This window comes from Pezoporus wallicus, unplaced genomic scaffold, assembly GCF_028554395.1.
Source record: "Pezoporus wallicus isolate ANWC-B61680 ecotype Strahan unplaced genomic scaffold, APGP_CSIRO_Pwel_v1 contig_7545, whole genome shotgun sequence".
NCBI classification, from domain to species: Eukaryota; Metazoa; Chordata; class Aves; order Psittaciformes; family Psittacidae; genus Pezoporus; species Pezoporus wallicus.
Genome location: NW_026642398.1, coordinates 3841490 through 3860279, shown reverse-complemented (window position 1 = coordinate 3860279; position 18790 = coordinate 3841490). Strand labels below are relative to the sequence as shown.

The 18790-nt window shown below is 39.1% G+C and overlaps 1 non-coding gene across 1 annotated transcript; it reads left to right on the top strand.

The window, feature by feature from the left end:
- Positions 1–3792: 3792 nt before the first annotated feature.
- Positions 3793–3876, top strand: TRNAL-CAG (transfer RNA leucine (anticodon CAG)). The gene has a single exon. It is a non-coding gene; the product is annotated as a tRNA-Leu (tRNA).
- Positions 3877–18790: the final 14914 nt, after the last annotated feature.

Sequence of the window (18790 nt, the reverse complement as noted above, 5' to 3'; positions counted from 1 at the left end):
GCAGGAGAAAAGGAAACATGACACCAAGGGAGAAATAAAACAAAGCAAAAGAAAGAAAACCCAAAACTTTCTTGATACTCACTCTGTGTGTCACTTTGAAGGAATTATTTATCCATCTTAGTAAGTTATTCTACTTACTAAAATGAAAAGGTTTAATAGGAACAAGAATGTTCTGAGGGCAAATTAATTTCAAGATAGATCCTCAGCAGTAAATTGGTGTAATTTGATGGAATTCGTAGCCTGACCTCGAGCTTCCCCAGATGAATATCTCATCTATTGCGTGTTGTGTGTTTTAGCAGGCTAAGTATTAAAATTAAGCCATTCTAATGAGCTTTATTTTTCTGTGATTTTCTGTTCTCACATCGTGGCTGGTAGCTTGTTAATAGCCCAGCAACTTCAATTAATTTGTTACAAAGTCTTTTCTTATATCGCACTAAACTAAACTCCTTTAACCTTTCTCTATGACACATCTCAAAGGATATTATGCTTGCTGCTCTGCTTCTTAGCTCAAGGGCAATTATGTTCTTGCTGAGGTATTGCAACAAAAGCTGCGGAGAGTGCTCTGGGTGAGGCATAACAAGTGGCTCTCACAGCAGTAATACCACCTCCTAAGAGTTATACTACTCCCTCATAGCACACTAAATGTCATGCTTTTAATTTTCTCTTTGGGAACCATGTATTTCATGGCACATTTAAAGGACATTTCCAAGATTTCGCTCATTCTTTTTTTTTTCCATGTTTGTGTTGTAAGAAATTTTTATTCAGAACATTGTTTCCTATCTACCTGCATCATTCAGTCTTTTCCTCATTAACTTTTTTGATATAATTTTACTATGATTAATAATTTGAATTCAGGAGTATTCAGAACACTGGTAGCTAAGTGCTGTTATGTTTGGCATATCAACAGGCAGTCCATGTTCCACAGATCTTACTGCAAAAGGAGCGAAGAAATCGAAGCCTCTTGGAACTCACGATCAAGACCTGGTTGAGCACCAGTCAAGCCAAAGTCTCACATGGAGACATTAATTTATCAATTACCTATATGTCAGCATTCTGTGCCTTAGCTGCTAGAGGCAGTCCTCCTTTCTCATCATAAAAAGCATAGAAAAAAAATCTATTAAATGTCATATAAGCCCCTAAAGTATCATATTGTCCATCACGGACATTCCATTTGTCAATCAAGTCAATCAAAGGCACTCTTAAAAGTACTATACTACATAATTTCTGGAATAGTCTCCATTAGGAGAAAGAAGTGGTCTCTCCAATTTGAGCAGTTTAATTAACTAACTCATTCCATAGATTTTTAACATGAATGGACAGATCCAGTAATCTATAAATTTCACTTTAAACTGCATGTCTATTAAAGGCTTTCAGTTATTCCATGAGTTATCATCTTTGCATTCTTAAAGGAACTCACTTTTTTGACAACTATTAATTACGACTAGTAATTAGTAATTACGACTAACCATAATCTCTTTTATGAATGTATTTTGGAGTTACCAAGGGAGTCTTCTGTGGAAACAATGTCCTCATTTCAGCAAAGTTCCATTCTTCACCTCTCTTTCCATTTATGTTGGCTAATGGTAATTATTTAGTTGCTTTTTCCTTTGTTCTCCATCTCTTAATTCCCTATAATCATTCTTAAGAGAATTCATCTTTCATTTCACTATTGTTTACTTTCCCTAGCATGAAATCACAGTATTCATTCAGTATCCTGTTATTCAATGATTGTTATACTTTCCCTCTCCAAATAATTTGTTATTTTCACTTCCTCCCAGAGCAAACCCGATCCACAAATTATTAGATTCTGAGTAACTTTTAAATGCTTTTGATCAATCTTTTATATTTTTGTTTACATCTTGGTCTAATCACATCGGTTGTGAATCACGCTGCCTTTTTGACAATTAGGACACTGTTTATGAAACAAATGGATTATTTACATGACAATAACTGGGAACTGATGTGTGTTTTCTTTATAATTTGTTAGGTTTCATGAGTTATCAAAACCTTTTCCTTGACAGCTGTCTCCTCTACATGGTAGAGGAAATGGGTGCTGTGATTATTTCCTGTTAGCATGCATTACAGACTAATGAAGCCACAACAAAATGAATATTCCTGAAAATATATGAAATAGGGAAAGGCCCAGCATAAATTATTTTGAAAAGGGCCAAGTTGTGTTTGATCATAAGAATGATGCCTAAACTGCTAATGCAGTGAATTTAACCATCTCATTCCTCTTTCTGCATTAGTACAATGAAGATAAGCAGTGACTCCTCCTCAAGGAACTTTCAGGTCGAAGGATCAAAAATATGGTACAAGAACTTAAGCAAGATCACTGGAGAAAAGGTATAAGAGTGTTTTCAACTTAGGTAAATTAACTCAAGGTCCTTTGAACATGTACTTCTGTTAAGAACAGTACTTATATACGGGTTCAAATAAGCTTCGCCTGAAGCGTCCTGCAAAGATAACCATTGTTCCTGTCATGGGATTATTCTGATCATCAGCCCCTAATGACAAGCACAAATAGGTACAAGCCTGTCCTGCTCTTCTTTTCAGCAGACTGCAGTGAGAGGGGCTCCCAGTCATTATGTGTTGCTGTGTTTCCTGACTACACAGAAAGGTTGAGACTGTAGTGATTCTGAGATCTCACCATAGCAGGAAGAGTTTTCCTGATTGATTGTCACAACCACTTCTTGGAAAGCACTCTCATTCGTATCACCATGAACTTTATTGATGGTTCACTGGAAGCTGAGGTACCTGATGGGGCTGCAGGTGATCAGAATGCCGTTATCCGTGTACCACTGCCAGTTTTTGTTACTATCACGGGCATGTTCTTCTAATTGATCCTTTATTATCTCCCCCTACCATCAAAAGTGGTAGTGATTGGCTTCCAGTTATCTCCCTTCATTCCTTTTTCATCTAACATACATTTTTTCAAAGTCTAAGTGCCTTGCTCTTCACTGAGATTCTCAAAACTCATTGGTTTGTCCCAATGCACTGTCAGTATGTAGCAGGCAGACAGCTTGGTGCTCCTGTCAGCTCTCTCATGCTAGGATACTTCTCTCCATCTCACTTAAGCATTTACGGAAGCCTTGAATCTCACCTGATCTAAATTGGTATTTACCAGCTTCCTGTGCCTTGAAAGTGCATGCATAAATGAGTATCTGTCTCTCCAGGTAATGATACTGTTATTAATACCTGCATTTCAAAGTATACGGTAAGTAGGTGTTGTGACAGCCCAGGAGGCCATGACAGGATATCTTTGGAATGCTGGGCAAGCATGGTGAATCTTGAAGAGGGGTAGGAGAAATCCTTAGTGCACGAAGGAGTTTAACACCAGTGTGTTCTGTCCACATACAAATTTGTTTGACCCATTTGAGCTCTGTGTTGAAAAAGTAACAAAACTTTAACCTCTTCCGAATTAGGTTACCAGCTATGTTGGAACACCTGAGCCTGTATGAACAAACTGGGGTCTGACACAGTGATATGAGGACAGGCTTCCTCTGCTAACCATTGTAGTAGTAGTAGGTCTAAAGGCAGTTAAATGGATTCTTTTACCTCCTGTCCCTCTGAGAAGACCAAGGTAAAGGCACTTTAAGTCATTTCTGCAGAACATACCTGAATCTGCATGCATCTATGTATGTGTATGTGTATATTATTCAGTGGTGAATGTCATGACCGTGTATATATCAATTTACCGAAGCTAGTCCAGGGAAGAACCATGAAGATGATGAAGGGAAGGAAGCATTTTTCATGTGCAGGAGAGAAGCTGAATGCGGAGCAGCATGGCGAGTCAGGATGGCCGAGCGGTCTAAGGCGCTGCGTTCAGGTCGCAGTCTCCTCCTGGAGGCGTGGGTTCGAATCCCACTTCTGACAGCTGCCTTTTACCACCTCGGTATCTGTTATTTCCAGCTCACCAGCAGGAGGGGCTGGTGCGGAATGTGCTCAAGGCAGCCTCGGCTGCAGTGATCACGGGATGGTGGAGTTTGAGATCCTCAGGGCATTGAGAAGTGTACGCAGCAATCTAACTGCGCTGGGCTTTAAGATAGCAGACTTCAGCTTCTTCAGGGAGCTGCTTGGTAGTGCAAAGTCTTTACGTATCAGCTGGAGCTTAAAGTGGTTCCACATTCATATATAATTTTTCTGGGGAGAAAAATCAGTTCTGAAAGCCAAATTAAATATGTCAGAAAGCCTGGGTTTGAATTTAAAAACCTGTTCTATTTATCAACACGTTAAATGAAATGGCCACCAGAGGGAACATACTGTGAGCACCTTGCAGTAAATACTGCATTTCTGTACAAAGATGACAAATGTGATATACAGCTGGCTAGCAGTTTATAACATCCAGCGTCTTATGTCACGGCTGTTTGGTTTTCATTTCTTCCTTTTAAAATGCACCCAAATGCTGGCACTTCATAGAACTGAATAACCATTCTTAGAAAAAAGTCATCATTGTTCTAAAGTGTTCTGGAAAGAGTAGTTAACATTTTATTATTACCATGGTGGAAACATCCTTTTCTTCTTTTTTATACATGTTCATCTCATATATCATGCTAGAATATCTGGAGCGTTTAGCAGAAAAAAATCAAAACTGAATGAGTTTTGTTGCTGCAGAAAGAACAGAGAATTCACAGAAAAAGAGACTGGGATGAAGTGAAAAAAAACAACCCAGAATTGAGGAAAAAAAAAAATTAAGTTTCTAAATAGTGATAAAAAGTACTAATAAATATAATTAATAAATGCAATTAAATAAAATTAATAAAAAATAAAATAGTAAAATAAATAGAAATTCCAGTGGATAAATAACAAAGAAAAATGCTGCCAAGTGGTAGTTAGAAACCAATCTGATCTGCAATCTAGCTGCCTTTGATACAAAGACACAAGTAAAACTGCAAAAAAACTAAAACTAAGTGGAAAGGTCCCCTGCCAAGTGATATGTTATGCACACACCAGTAAACAGCTATATACATATACTATAAAAAGAAAGTGAAAAACAGCATTCCAGAAATCAGCAAAGTTTTGATAGAGAATTTATACTCTGACTTAATGATGCTGAGTAAGTGTTCTGCTGTGATCAAGAGTAATAAAGGTGTTGGATCTCATAACAGAGCTGTTAGTATCAGTGTTGCCCTCTAATGAACAACATATGCCTGTAGAAGTTTACTTTTTGAAATATGGGGAAAAAAATCAGGGTAACATGGGTATGGCACTGATTTATCTCTATATCTGTAGCTCTGCTTATTTCAGAATGAACTATTCCAGCACTCTGTGATAAAAGTAAATAAATAAGAAAACAGCCTCCAATTCCATTGTCACAAAATCTGGATGTAATACAAACCTAATTCTTCATGAGCATGAACAGCTCTGTGGGTTTGGCCAGGGTTTGAAATGCAACCGCAGCACTAGTGCTAACCACATACTCTGGTTTGTTTTATGTTTGAGCCTCAGCTCTAATTGCTCTGCTACATTTTGAAGGCAGGCAGCTTAAACCCAGGCATACGGATCCTTTTCCCTTTCCATCTGCCCTTACCCACCCTACTTACAATGAGTAGGAGGTTGTACAGTCATGCACTGAAGTACATTTTGACAGTCAGTACCACTATGATGGGCTACCACATCACGTCCTTGGATATATATTTTTATCTGCACCTTAAGGGGAGTAATTTTCCAAGCCATTGTTCAAAACCATGATGCAGTTATGCGTTCTTTCTTATGCTCCAATGATATTCCCTGTGCCATCATTGTACCAAAGAGCCTTTTTGTTACCCGGCGAAGAAAGCAGCAGCTGAGCATGAATGAGTTGTTTGTGTGTGTGAATCCAAATGGCTGATCATTGTATGGCTGTAATCAGCTCACGGCTGGCAGCTGCTGGTGATGTCACACATAGCCTTGGTTGACATCATGCAACCAGCCAGGAGCAGTTTTGTTGCCAGGCAGCCTGCTGCTGCTCAAAGAGAAATGCAATCGATCACTGCCCTGCAGAAAGGCTACACTTGAAAAACACTGGCTCTACTGACTGAGCAGCAGCAGGTCTGACTTCAGGTTGAAGATCACTCCTGGCAGTGTTAAAGACCAGGTTGGATGGAGCCTTGGGTGACATGGTTTAATGTGTGGTGTTGCTGCCCATGGCACAGGGTTGCACTAGATGATCTAAACATCTTTTCCAACACAAGCATTCTATGAGTCTATGATTCTATGAAGATGAAAAACAGCCTCTCAACTGGATTCCCTGTTCATAAAGTTTGCCAAACAGCAGAGGCAGATACTTTTGCCTGCAGAGCTACGTTGCTGAATTCCGTCTCAGTTTGCTTTGATTGCTGCAATCTCCTAATGCCATCTCCTTGACCCAGCTCATGTGCAGAGCCTTTTTGATTTGCCAGTCAGATCCCAGGCTCAGTTGCTTACTCTTGCTGTATTTGAAAATGGGTGAGTCAACTGAGACTGATGTGTGCTGGACCACCTCCATTCCATCCCTGCTATGAATGTTGTCATCAGTTGGGCCACTGCTCCCATTCAACTTGCAATGGTTAAGACTCAGGCTTTGCTAACAAAACCCCTTTAATTTATGGAGTAGGCTTCTGCAGGAGTTGAGGGCAGCATATACAGCCATGCCTTCACTGCTAAGGGCAAGAGCAGTCTTATCTTCCCAGGATTTTCACTGACCCCTCATAACTGCTCACAGCAGTGAAAAACAGCAATCCACCTCCTGTCAGTCAAAGGCTTCTTGAAAGGAGAAAACAGTTATTGAACAGCATGAGACACAGGAGTGGGACAGAGAATCTTTTTAGTAGGATCTGTGTGAGGGCTCCTCTAACTCAATATTTAGTCACCTGAAGTGTGGTGAAACACCTTAATTGAATGAAGTGGTAGCCCTAAAGGGTGTTACAAAACCTCCTCAAACTATGTTAGAAAAAGCCTCTCCATAGGAAATGTAGCAAAAGATAATGCTGGGCTGTGCCATTCAAGGGGATTCTCCCTGCTGTCAGGATAAGAAGAGGCACAGCCCTTTTTTCACCAGAAAACAGTAAAAAATGATTCCCCATTTTCTACCCTGAGAAAACTCAATAGAGAACTGCCTGAAGGTCTCTGTGAAAGACAGGCTTTACTTACCTTTAGTGCTTGAAGTTAGGCTTGGCATTCAGCAGGGAGTTTAGGAATCTCTAGGGAGTTTGTATATAGTAATCGTGGTTAAGATTTATCTCCAAATTAAGACCTTAACTTCTGGTGTGAATATATTGCTATCTACATATGAGCAAGGTGTTCATGCTTCCATTATAGTCAGGGAAGACTGAGGACTCTCCTGTGTTGAAAATCACAGGCAGTGATGACTGTTTTAAATTCTTTGTAGTATCTGATTTGGTTTTGTTGGGTTATTAGTTACTCACATTCTCTTCTGAAATGAGAGCTGGGGCCAGGCAGGATGCAGAGAAGCTAAAATGCACTAGGCTAGGTTTGGAGAGCTGACTCCAGTCTCACATGTCCAGTCAAACTCAAAGCTATCGACTACGAGTAAGAATAGGTGATTCCCCAGGAAAATAGTACCTTAAAGTATTTGATCTCCAATTTTTTCTTCAGCAAATGTAAGGTTATCCAGGGATGACAATAGAAACTCACAAGACACAAAAGCTGTGATCTTTCCAGTGCCAACAATTCCTAATCAAGAACATCCCAGTCACAGTTAAATATGCTCCAAACATCATATTATGTTAATATATTAATGACATGTAAATGTTTTCAGAATAAACTACACTCATGTAAATTTGTTGGCTCTGAACTTATTTTATTCTGACAGAGCAGTATATTTGATCTGGGCACAAAACAAATTAACAGTTTCAGAACTCATTAGTATATGTGAACATCAGGCAAAGGTGACAAATCAGTTTGGTAGACTTCCATTATTTTAGGCTAAAAAGCCAGTTGTTTGGGTGGTTTGGGATACCTGGTGCAAAGCATACTGTTGTCTTTGAGAGTTCTGCCAGGAACTAAAAAGGAATTTAGGTCAGATCCTTGGACACAGTGCCTAATGCAGAGACAAAACACAGAATAAAGTTTAGACTCGAACTCTGTTAATAGGTCTATGGAATTACCAGCTGGAACAGGCTCAGTGGTATTAGGTCGTTTAATTGTCCCTTTGTGTAACACTCACTGTAGGATTGTTCCCTTCGGTATAACAAGTCTCTGGTGCTTTATTTTAATTGTTCAATAAATTTCAGAGATGCAGTAATTAACATGGTCTATTAAATATAATCAACTACTTCCTTCTAACAAACTGGAAACAAAGAAGAAGAAACTTCAGTCAGGTGCATCATTAGCCAGTACTCACAACTAATCCACTATTTGCTAAATCTTAAGGACTATTCACAAATATTTGGTTATGCAGTCAGATCTGGATTTCTTCATGATTCTAGTAGAATATATTGATTCATGCACAATGAAAAATTATATCACAATATTTGGTACCAAATATGTGCGTTGGGGAATGAAATCAAACAACACAATTTACATTGGCAAGAAAACATATCTGATTTGCTTTTGTTGTTGATGCACAGGCACTGATGCTTATTTGAGGTTCCTTGTGTGTGTGAAATAATAGATAAGAAGGAAGGAAATAGAGGAAATAATACCAAAATTTCCAGAAATTGCTGTCACCCAATTACAAATATCTGAGATTTGGAGCAGTAAGATGGTTGACTTTACGTATTTAAAGTGAATGACAATAGTTCCAGTCTTTCATTAAGGCTGAGATTAAAATTAAGCAATCTAAAATCAAAGAATAAGATATCTTTGCATTAGTCTGGACCAGCCAAATACCTCATGTATGCTGCTCATCAGAGCTTACTGAAGCAGTCCCTGAGGTATCAGTGACCTGAAGCAGCCCATCCAAAAGAAGCAATGCAATATATCTTGTGGGAATACACAGCTCTTCTTGACATCTGTTAAGCTATGCTGAGACATCAACCAGTGCGAGTACTCCTGGACTCAAGAGAGATGGTTCCTTTGGAAGGCACTGTTCTGAGCCCAGTCTTCCTTCAGATGAAGTGTCAAGCCAGATGTCCCCATATCACCCTCCATCACAAGATACCAATGTGTCTAAAGTCACTGTTACCTGCTACTCTTATCTGGTTTATTTCCTTCATCTTTGCTGTGTGATCACTTGCACAATAAGATGTGTAATCCTTATTTTATTCCAAATGAATGAGTAAAGCTCTTAATTGTGGTAGGACTTAAGACATATTTCTAAGAGTCAGGACCAAAACTTATTATCTTGGTTTTTCCTGCATCCTGTTTTCAGACAAATTGCAAGCTGTTTTGGGCATATGCCTTCTTCCGTCAAGATGGCATGTCCCGTAAGGCAGCATGCTTGTGTAAGCATGTCTTCCAACAGTTATGTGACTAATAAAAATAAGAGAAGAATAATGACAGGAATCGTATCTCTGTCTCTTTCCCTTTTAGTTCTTCCATCTCCTTACATGTTCTAAGTGGTGTTTTTAAATGAAAGAATTTTAGACAAAGAAGAGGCTAATGAAACCTTACATCAACTGTTCAAGAAAGCCTTTGTCCAATAGAATGTGATCCTCATGGGTAACTTCAACTACCCAGACATTTATTGGGAAAACAACATGGTGGCTGTTGTAAATCCTGATTTATTATCCTGCTGACTAGGCCAATTTGTCATGAATGACTGATGTAGATAGCTTAAAGAATCACTTCCAGAGATATTAGGAAAGTGTTTTTAATGTGATGCTGTAAAAGTGTGACTTAACAAAGTTCAATGGCAAGGTTCATTCTATTACTTACTACATGGATGAAACATACAAAATGGAATTAGGATCAAAATTGAATTAGAATCAAACTAGAATAATTTATACAGAAACCAGAGACACAAAATGGTAAGGAAGATGCTCCTGTTGAATGACAAAGTTCAAAACAGACACCTTGCTTTCTGAACTCCTCCTCAGAGAAGAGTTTAGATGACCTGGATCCAGACTTCATCAACGGTTTATGTCTAAAGGATTATATATGCAAAGTTTCTAAGAATTAATATTGAATATCAATTTAATTAGTATTTATTCAGCATACAATCAGTCACAAGGAATTTCAAACCTTGAGAGGCCTCCCAGCTCTGGAGGCTATGCAGCATGTCTCATGCCTCCCCTAAGGAATGACATTTTACTGCATCTCTTTAAAAGAAGGACAGAAGAAACCAAAAGCACATATCTGAAATTTTTCCAACTCTGTGAATATCAGTCATTAAAAGAAAATCCACAGATTGATTTAAAAGCCTGTTTTCTATTATAAACTGTGGGAAATGGCTGGTTCTTTACAATCTTATGATTTTATCTCAAAGAAGACAAAATAATAGCAATAATTAAAACAATTTTAGGTACCACATTCATAATTTCTAGGTAACATTTCTTCACCTCTAATTCTAGCGGATTATTCAGAATGTTTATTTATATGTATATATGGCAACCTTTTTGAGAAATCCAGTCAAGGTCAGTGATTAAAGAAGTCAAGTAATAGAGGTATGGCATTCATGACTTTGTATCTGAGGTTACATCAGCATTCCCACTAAAAGCTCAGTAAGAAGTTGCTGCAGAACTATCTTTAGTTTGTCTTAAACATAAATGCATTTTAAGTGTTTAAGAGATTTTTAAATCATATTAGTTTATGAAATGAATGTGGTCTTTCACACCCCTGTAGCATAAAAGCACATTTGCATCTTCTGTGTTCCTATCATCATTTTGCTTTTCTGCCTCAGGTTATAATGTCGTCAGCTCTAACTGCTCAGGATAACATCCTTCTTGCTTGGCCATTGGCATTCCCATCTCACTAGCATTTGGTTTCAGATAAAGAATGCTCATTTGAAAGGATTGTCTCGAAATACCCCTCAATACGCTTAGGTTCATACCAATATGTTTTGGTTCATATCAGAGGGTTGCACATTACATTCTTTTTAGATGAATTTAAACTGGAAGATCTGCTTTAGGACAGTTTTCAAGTCACAGACACATATTCAGTCCATGAATTAATATCAAAACATATTTATATAAAAAACTTTGAAAACAGGCTGTGTGGATCTTAAACTTCCTTCACAAACTGTTTCACTTTGCAGACTTTCCTCTGCTGCACCACACTACTTGTTAACATCAAATCAGTCCTTGGACAGAAGCACACAATATACAGAAGATGCTTATCTAACACTGTATTCCTCTTGAAAGTCAATGGGCATCTTGCTACTTCATATCATGCTGCCTGATTTTATCAGTTCTAGGGATACTGCTGAGCTCTCTAAATAGCAAATAGTTAAGACCTTACCTTATTAGATCAATACATATAAAGGACCAGACAGTGTTCCATTTAATTCAATAAGCACTTTACTATTGATTTTAAAGCATACAAAACAAGATTTCAACATGAGAATATTGTTGATTTCTCATTTAAATTTTAATGAATGATTAAAAATAGAGAAACTGATCTTAAGGAAAATCAAATGAAGGTATAGTGCCCTGTTTCATGTAAAAAATCAATTTAACTGGGTCAAAGAGAATCCAGATAATCTGAATATTAAAAATGTATGAGTATTAACCTTTGTTAGAAAGTAACTACAACATAAAGTCATTTGTTGGAAGAATAAAAGCAAAACAGCAGGGGTCTGCATAAAGGCTTCCTTTAGGAAAGTACTTAACCAGCAGCTCTATTTTCAGCTCACGTTTAATCCTTTTGAGTTCAGCGACTTAAATCTCTCCCTCAGCAAGGAACAAATTCTGACTTAGGGCCTAGCTGCCTTAATTCTGTGACTAGTTCTAGCTTAGGCCAAAACCCACAACAGACAATACAAGTGTTTTCCACGAGTATCAGCACATTTTGGACAAGGCAAAAGATACAGCTAATCTGCATATCTATTATTCAGGGAGTTTTGCTCCTCTAAAAACAGAAACACAGGATAGAGGCAGATATATTACAAACTAGAATGTCTAAAACACACAAACTATTGAAACAGATAATGGAGGTGGAATGAAGATATCACACATCAGAATAAAAATACTGTGTAATATGTTGTAATGTTTAATGAAATAGACGATTTGTTGACAGAATGAGAATGATAAAGGGAAAATGAGTAATATAATCCCATATTTCCTGTAGGACCGAATCCTCTACCTGCTTGTCAGTAATACACAGCAGTGGCCAAGCACTCTGGCTGAAATTTAAAAGATATGAAAAACTATATCCATTAAGACACATATGAGAAGGTCAGGAGTTTGCAATATAGTTACTGTCATTCATTTGCCCTTTTCAGGCTGGGCCTGCTCTTGGAACTGATTGCTTTTGCTTGGTTTGTCTCTTGGGAAAACTTCAGATATTTAATTTTTGAAGAAGAAACCCAAGAGTTTTGAAGGAACAGTTACTTATTTTAGGACATGAGGATATTTCTGGAGGATTCTGTGCTTTAAAATATCAAATCAGAAGGTCAGATGACTACATGAGTGAGCATTGCACATAGCCAGGCCTAAAGCAGCCCAACAAGTTACAAATGCTAGCCTGCAGAATTCCAGATAAATAATTGAACCTACCCTTTTTAAACAAGCAGGGAGAAAACCGAACTGCTCATGCTGTTTAGTGGTTTCAGTGTTCATGGGATTACTCAAGCGGGTACTACTCAGTTTACAAGTGATAGGTGTGATGTAGTGTTAAAGTATATCCCTGGCCCTCTGGCCGTGCACACTGGAAATAACAATTTATGGAGTTGTGTTTTTTAAACTACCTGTCTGGCAGCATTCAGTGTGATGCTGAAGGCGGATCCATGTACATCTATCCAAACAAAAATTCTTCTGCAAAATATTGCTTCTGGGCAGATATCTCAAGTCTTGACTTATATCTTTACTTATACCTTTATTTGGCTAAGTGCATAACAGTACTTTTTTGGTCTCTTGAGTTATACTAGATACTGTTAGGACTCTGCTAACAAACTATACTATCTCACAGAAGAATCTGATTGTTACTCAAAATGAAAATTAATTCTGTAAAGGCACCTATTTCTAAATTCAAAAAAACCTGTAAACTTTAGGGAGTTTTCTATTATTCTCTAAGAGTTTGAAGGTGTTTTTTTTTCTTTCATACACCTTTGTAAAACCATATCAAAATAATCTCTGCCCATTTCTGCAGGAATTCATTTGGGGACCAATTTTCACCTGTTCAAAAAGGGCCAGAGGTAGATTGCTTGCCCTTCCAATTATGGAAGAATTAAGTGAATTAATGATCTTAAGGTCTTTTCCAACCCTAACTATTCTATGATTCTAAGTGGCTGGGGGTGGAGGAGAAATGTTGTTGGAAATATGAATATGTTGTAAATCCAGTTCATCTTCCACTGTAATGTGTGATAAGGAAACTTCCACTAGTAAACCAATGTACGAAACGGAATCTTTAGTATAGAACATCAACAGAAAGAGCTGTTAGGACAATTTAGCTGCATCACAGTGACAGATGTAAGAAACAAAAACGATCCCCCTAGGCCCAAAATTCCTTGTAATTAGAAAAAAGGGGTTGGGGGTTGAAAAATAAAGCCAGAACAAAAAGCAGAACTGAAACATAAATCATTGTAATGTGAGCAGGAGAGGAGGTATTAGTAGCTGGAGTAATACCTCAGTGGCAGACAGATGGGCAGTGGAGCTGCTTTATGCCTCTGAGGCCACCTTGCAAGGTAAAAAATGTTCCCACACTAAGCATTTCACCAAGAGGAATAGCAGATGGCCTCTTTCTTACCCTGTCCAGAGCACTGTAATTTGCTTGGTGAAAGGATGACTGAAGACATATTACTACCTGGCTCCTGTAGGTTGCTTCGGAGACAGCTGTTGCTGTTTTCCTAAGAGAAGAAAAGGGGCCTGCTGGTGGATTGTCAATCATCTTGGGTTATAGGGTCACAAAGACAGAGTCAGCATCATACATTCTGAACCTCAGTCACAGCACGAGTAACCACTGCTCTGTTCCTGTTTAGATGCACTAATCTTAGCACAGATTTATCAGGTGTCTTGCCTGCCAGATCCGCTTCATCCATATGTGACTCTCAGTGCCTCTCACATGCATTGATAGGTGATGTGCTACCCCTGGATGATGATAGGTACAAACAGAAGTACCAAAACAGTTTTTCTTCCTTCCTCTGAGGACAGGGATCTACCTCTGTTTATCATTAATCAGAGGGAGCATCAGTCAACCAGTGGCTACAGAAACTAGCTTGAGCTGTTACACTCAATATACCTTATAACAATTCAGATGGGGAGGAGAAATAAAACATTGAACAGTTAACTTTGTCTTGTGTGTCATGTACACAATACCATCATTCTCTCCATTCTTTTCTCTGTTTCATGTGCATTCAGGACTGGATTCACCATCAGCACCCAGCATGGAATTAGATGACTTCACTCACCACCACTCCCAGCGTGGTATTAGATCCTTCTCTCCCACTGTTCTCTTAAATGCTTACAAATAGCCATAATCTTGTCTTATTAAAAAAAAAAAAAAAAGCGTATTTAGTCTCTTTGGGATACTATAGGATAAGAGAGTTATTCATAACAGGTAGAGTTAGTGAGGGATGGTGGTTACTGTGGAGGGTTTGAGCTATTTAAACTCAAACTGCTTGGTCAGTTTCATGTCAGTACCCTGCAAGATCATGGAACAGATCCTTCTGGAAACTATGTAAAGCACAAGAAGAATAAAGAGGAGATTGATAACAGTTAATATGGCTTCACTAAGGGAAAAAAATTGTGCCTAACAAGTTTGGTGGCTTTCTGTGATGGAGTTACAGCATCGGTGGATAACTGAACAACTGATATTACCTACCTGATTCATACAAAGCATTTGACACTATTCCACACAACATCCTTCTCTGTAAACTGGAGCAACCTGAATCTGATGAATAGATAGCTCAGTGGAAAAGGATTTGGCTGGATGGTTATACTCAAAGGAGCAGCTGTCAACAGCTTCATGTCCGAGTGGAGATCAGTGACGAATGGTGTCCCTCAGAAGTTGGTATTAGGACTGGCCCTGCTTAGTATCATTTTTGGAAACATGGACAGTGGGATTGAGTGCGCCCTCAGCAAGCTTGCCAATGACACCAAGCTGTGAGGTTCAGTTGATACGCTGGAGGGAAGGGATGGCATCCAGAGGGACCTTGACACGCTTGTGAGGTGGGCTGATGCCAACCTCATGAAGTTTAGCCATGCCAAGTGCAAGGTCCTACACCTGGGCCAGGCAATCCCAAGCACAAATACAGGCTGGGCAGAGAACGGATTTAAAACAGCCCTGAGGAGAAGAACTAGGAGGTGTCAACTGACAAAAAGCTCAACATGAGCAGTGTTGCAGCCCAGAAAGCCAAGAAGTGTGACCAGCAGGTCAAAGGAACTGATTTTGCACCTCTGCTCTACCCTTTTGAGATGCCACCTGCAGTACTGTCTTCCAATCTGGGGCCTATAATCCACCATAGCACATGGATCTGTTGAGCGAGTCCAGAGGAGGGCCCTGAAAATGGTCAAAGGGCTGGAGCATGTGTTCTATGAAGACTGAGGGTAGACCTTCTACCAGCCTTCCAGTACCTGAAGGGGGCTACAAGAAATCTAGAGAGGGACTTTTTACAAGGACATGTAGTGACAGGACAAGGGGGAATGGCTTTAACCTGAAAGAGTGTAGATTTATATCACATATAAGGAAGAATTTTTTCACTATGAGGCTGCTGAGGCACTGGCACAATTTGCCCCATCCCTGGCAATGTACAAGACCACGTTGGAGGGGGCTTTGAGCAAGCTGGTCTAGGGGAAGGTGCATCATCTGCCCATGCTCCTGAAGGTCCTTTACAACCCAAGCCATACTATAACATTCTATTCAGAAATACTGCTTTCAGATAATTTCTTTTATCCCATTTTCTCTCCTATAATTTATTTTTTTTCTTTTTTAGAACCCCAGGAAATGCACTGAAAAAAAAATATTTCCTTTTTTTCCTCTTCCCTTAGTTAAAAGAAAAACAAAACCAAAGAAACCAAACAGCACATGCTCGACTGACTAAAGCATATTCAGGAAAACAAACAATAATGAAACTGCTTAGAAAAAAAATGAAGCTTCAGGTAGTTTAGCGCAGGAGCTCATCTCCGGACCACGAGATGCCTGGCTCAAATGCTGGTGTTTATGTACTACAGAGCTAAAGTTAATTGTGATGAATCCCATTGTGCGTTCTTGGTAGCGCAAGATCTTTTAATGAGGGCCCAGCTTATGGAGTATTATCTGCTTGATTTACTAAGTAGAAACAGTATGAAGGAAATTTGGATGAACAGGGAGAAAGAAAACTAAGGATTAGTTTTATTAGTGCATTTCTAGTAATACACAGAGGGCTGGAGCTCATTTCAACAGCATTCTGAGAACATTTTTCCCACTTTTTTTTTCATTTACCAAGTACTGTGGATTGCAGGATACCATCATGTATCCTTACATTTACAAACTATCCGCCACTTACGAACAAGATTAATTCAGTGTATCAGGCATTTTGGAGGGGCACAATAATCTTAGGTCAGCAATAGAGGAAAGTGGAATAAAATTCCTGTTCTGAAAAGGACTATGATTTCCATAATCTTCTGGACAATTATTTCTGCCATTTACTTGATAGGCAAGTTGGAGTGACTGAAATTTTAATTCAGATATCTATGTTTAAGTTATACAGATAAATCTTGGAAACAGACATGAAGGCACTGTGGGAGTTCTGCTTGTCTACATCTGCATTAAGGGCAAGGAGAAAGGTTTCATGATATTGCCCTCTTGACCTTATTCATCCATAAAGGAGGAGTTGGAATACAGTCCCCAAAGACAGCAACCACTTGAGATGTCAACTTTATTCAACCTTCAGGGTTTCCAGGACAACATCCCCTCGACATGACATTTTAAGGAGTAGTAATGAAAGTCCATCCCTCTGACTTTATTGACTTTTTGGGGCTGGTATCCGGATGATAAAAGTATTTCATGAAAAAAACATTTTTGTGGAATCAGCTGTAAAGTTTAAAACTAAAACTACACAAACCTTGTGCCATATTGTAAGTTGCAACTAATTCACAGAATCAGAAAAGCATTGAGGTTGGAAAGGACCTCTTGAGATCAACAATCCCAACTCTGCTCAAGCAGGGTCAGGTAAAGCATATTGTGGGACAGCATCCAGTTGGGTTTTAAAATATCTCCAATGATGAAAACTCTGCAGTGTCTCTAGACAACCTGTGACAGTGCTGTCACCCTCTTGTGGTTCAGATGTAATTCCATGTGTTTTGGTTGGTTGGAGTATTTTGAAGTAATTCTTGTATTACTTGGTCCTTCCAGGAAAAGTCTGTCTTCCGCATCTTCTCTTCCTCTAATCAGGTGTTTATACAGAGGGATAAGGCCTTCCTGAGCCTTCTCTAGGCTAAACAGTCCCAGATTTCTCAGCCTTTCCTCATATGAAAGATATTCCAATCCCCAAATCCTCAATCATCTCAGCCTCTAGGGGATTTTGCTATTAGGTTAAGGTTTGTTTGTTTTTCTAAGACACACAATCAATCATGAAACACCATCAGTGGGAAATGATGGGTCCCTCTGGTAATGCATGCAACATTTGTGTCTGTGGGTGGATATATGGTACCACTAAGAATTTAGACTTGGGACCTGGGAGGAAAAAATCCATTTATTTATCTACTTCAAAGTCTGGCTGGTACAGTTTGGCCTTGTCTCTATTCATCTATTTTCAGACCTTCCCAGTTTTCTGACAGATTCCCTAGACAAAAGGTGTAGTTAGATATACTCAAAGAAACAACTGCTTTTCAAGAGAAGGTTGATTTTCTTTTAGGTAAGACCTGGCAACTGACTGAATGTACAACTCTCAGTGAAAAAGGTCAGCTGGAATAATTTATCATCTGAGGTGTGGGAATCTCCATCTGAGAGGAGAAAACTTCCAAACATGTATTTAGTTGCTTGTGATCCTTTAAACGTATGCACACTTCTTCATATTGAGGGATTGGGATTTTTTCAGCTGATTAAGCTTTACTTACTGATTCACTGAGAAAACAACCTTTTTTCTGTAGAATGGAATATCCATTTCTTAATCCCCTGAAACATTTATGCTAAGTGCTCTAGGAATGAATTTTGAATCAAAACCAAATATATTTAGAAGAATAGCTTCTTCACCTGTGCAGTCCATTCCACTACTTGTGATTACTCTGGACAGGAATCACAGAATCATAGAATGGTTTGGGTTGGAAAAGACCTTAGGGTCATCCAGTTCCAACCTCTCTGCCTTGGACAGGGACACCTCACACTAGACCATGTCGCCCAAGGCTCAGCCTTGAACACTGCCACAGACGGAGCATTCACAACTTCCCTGGGCAACCCATTCCAGTGGCTCACCCCCTTCACAGTAAAGAACTTCTTCCTTATATCTAACCTGAACTTCCCCTGTTTAAGTTTGAACCCATCATCCCTTGGCCTATCACTACTGTCCCTGATGAAGAGTCCTTCTCCAGTATCCTTATAGGCCCCGTTTAGATACTGGAAGCTGCCTCGAGGTCGGCAAGCAGCTTCTCTTCTCCTGAACAGCCCCAACTTCCTCAGCCTGTCTTCATACAGGAGGTGCTCCAGTCCCATGATCATCCTCGTGGCCTCCTCTGGACTTGTTCCAACAGCTCCATGGCCTTCTTATGTTGAGGACACTGGAACTCAGGAAGTCATCTTGGCTTTTAATTACCATATATATATAACTTTCATGGTTCTAACCATGTACAAACTCAGC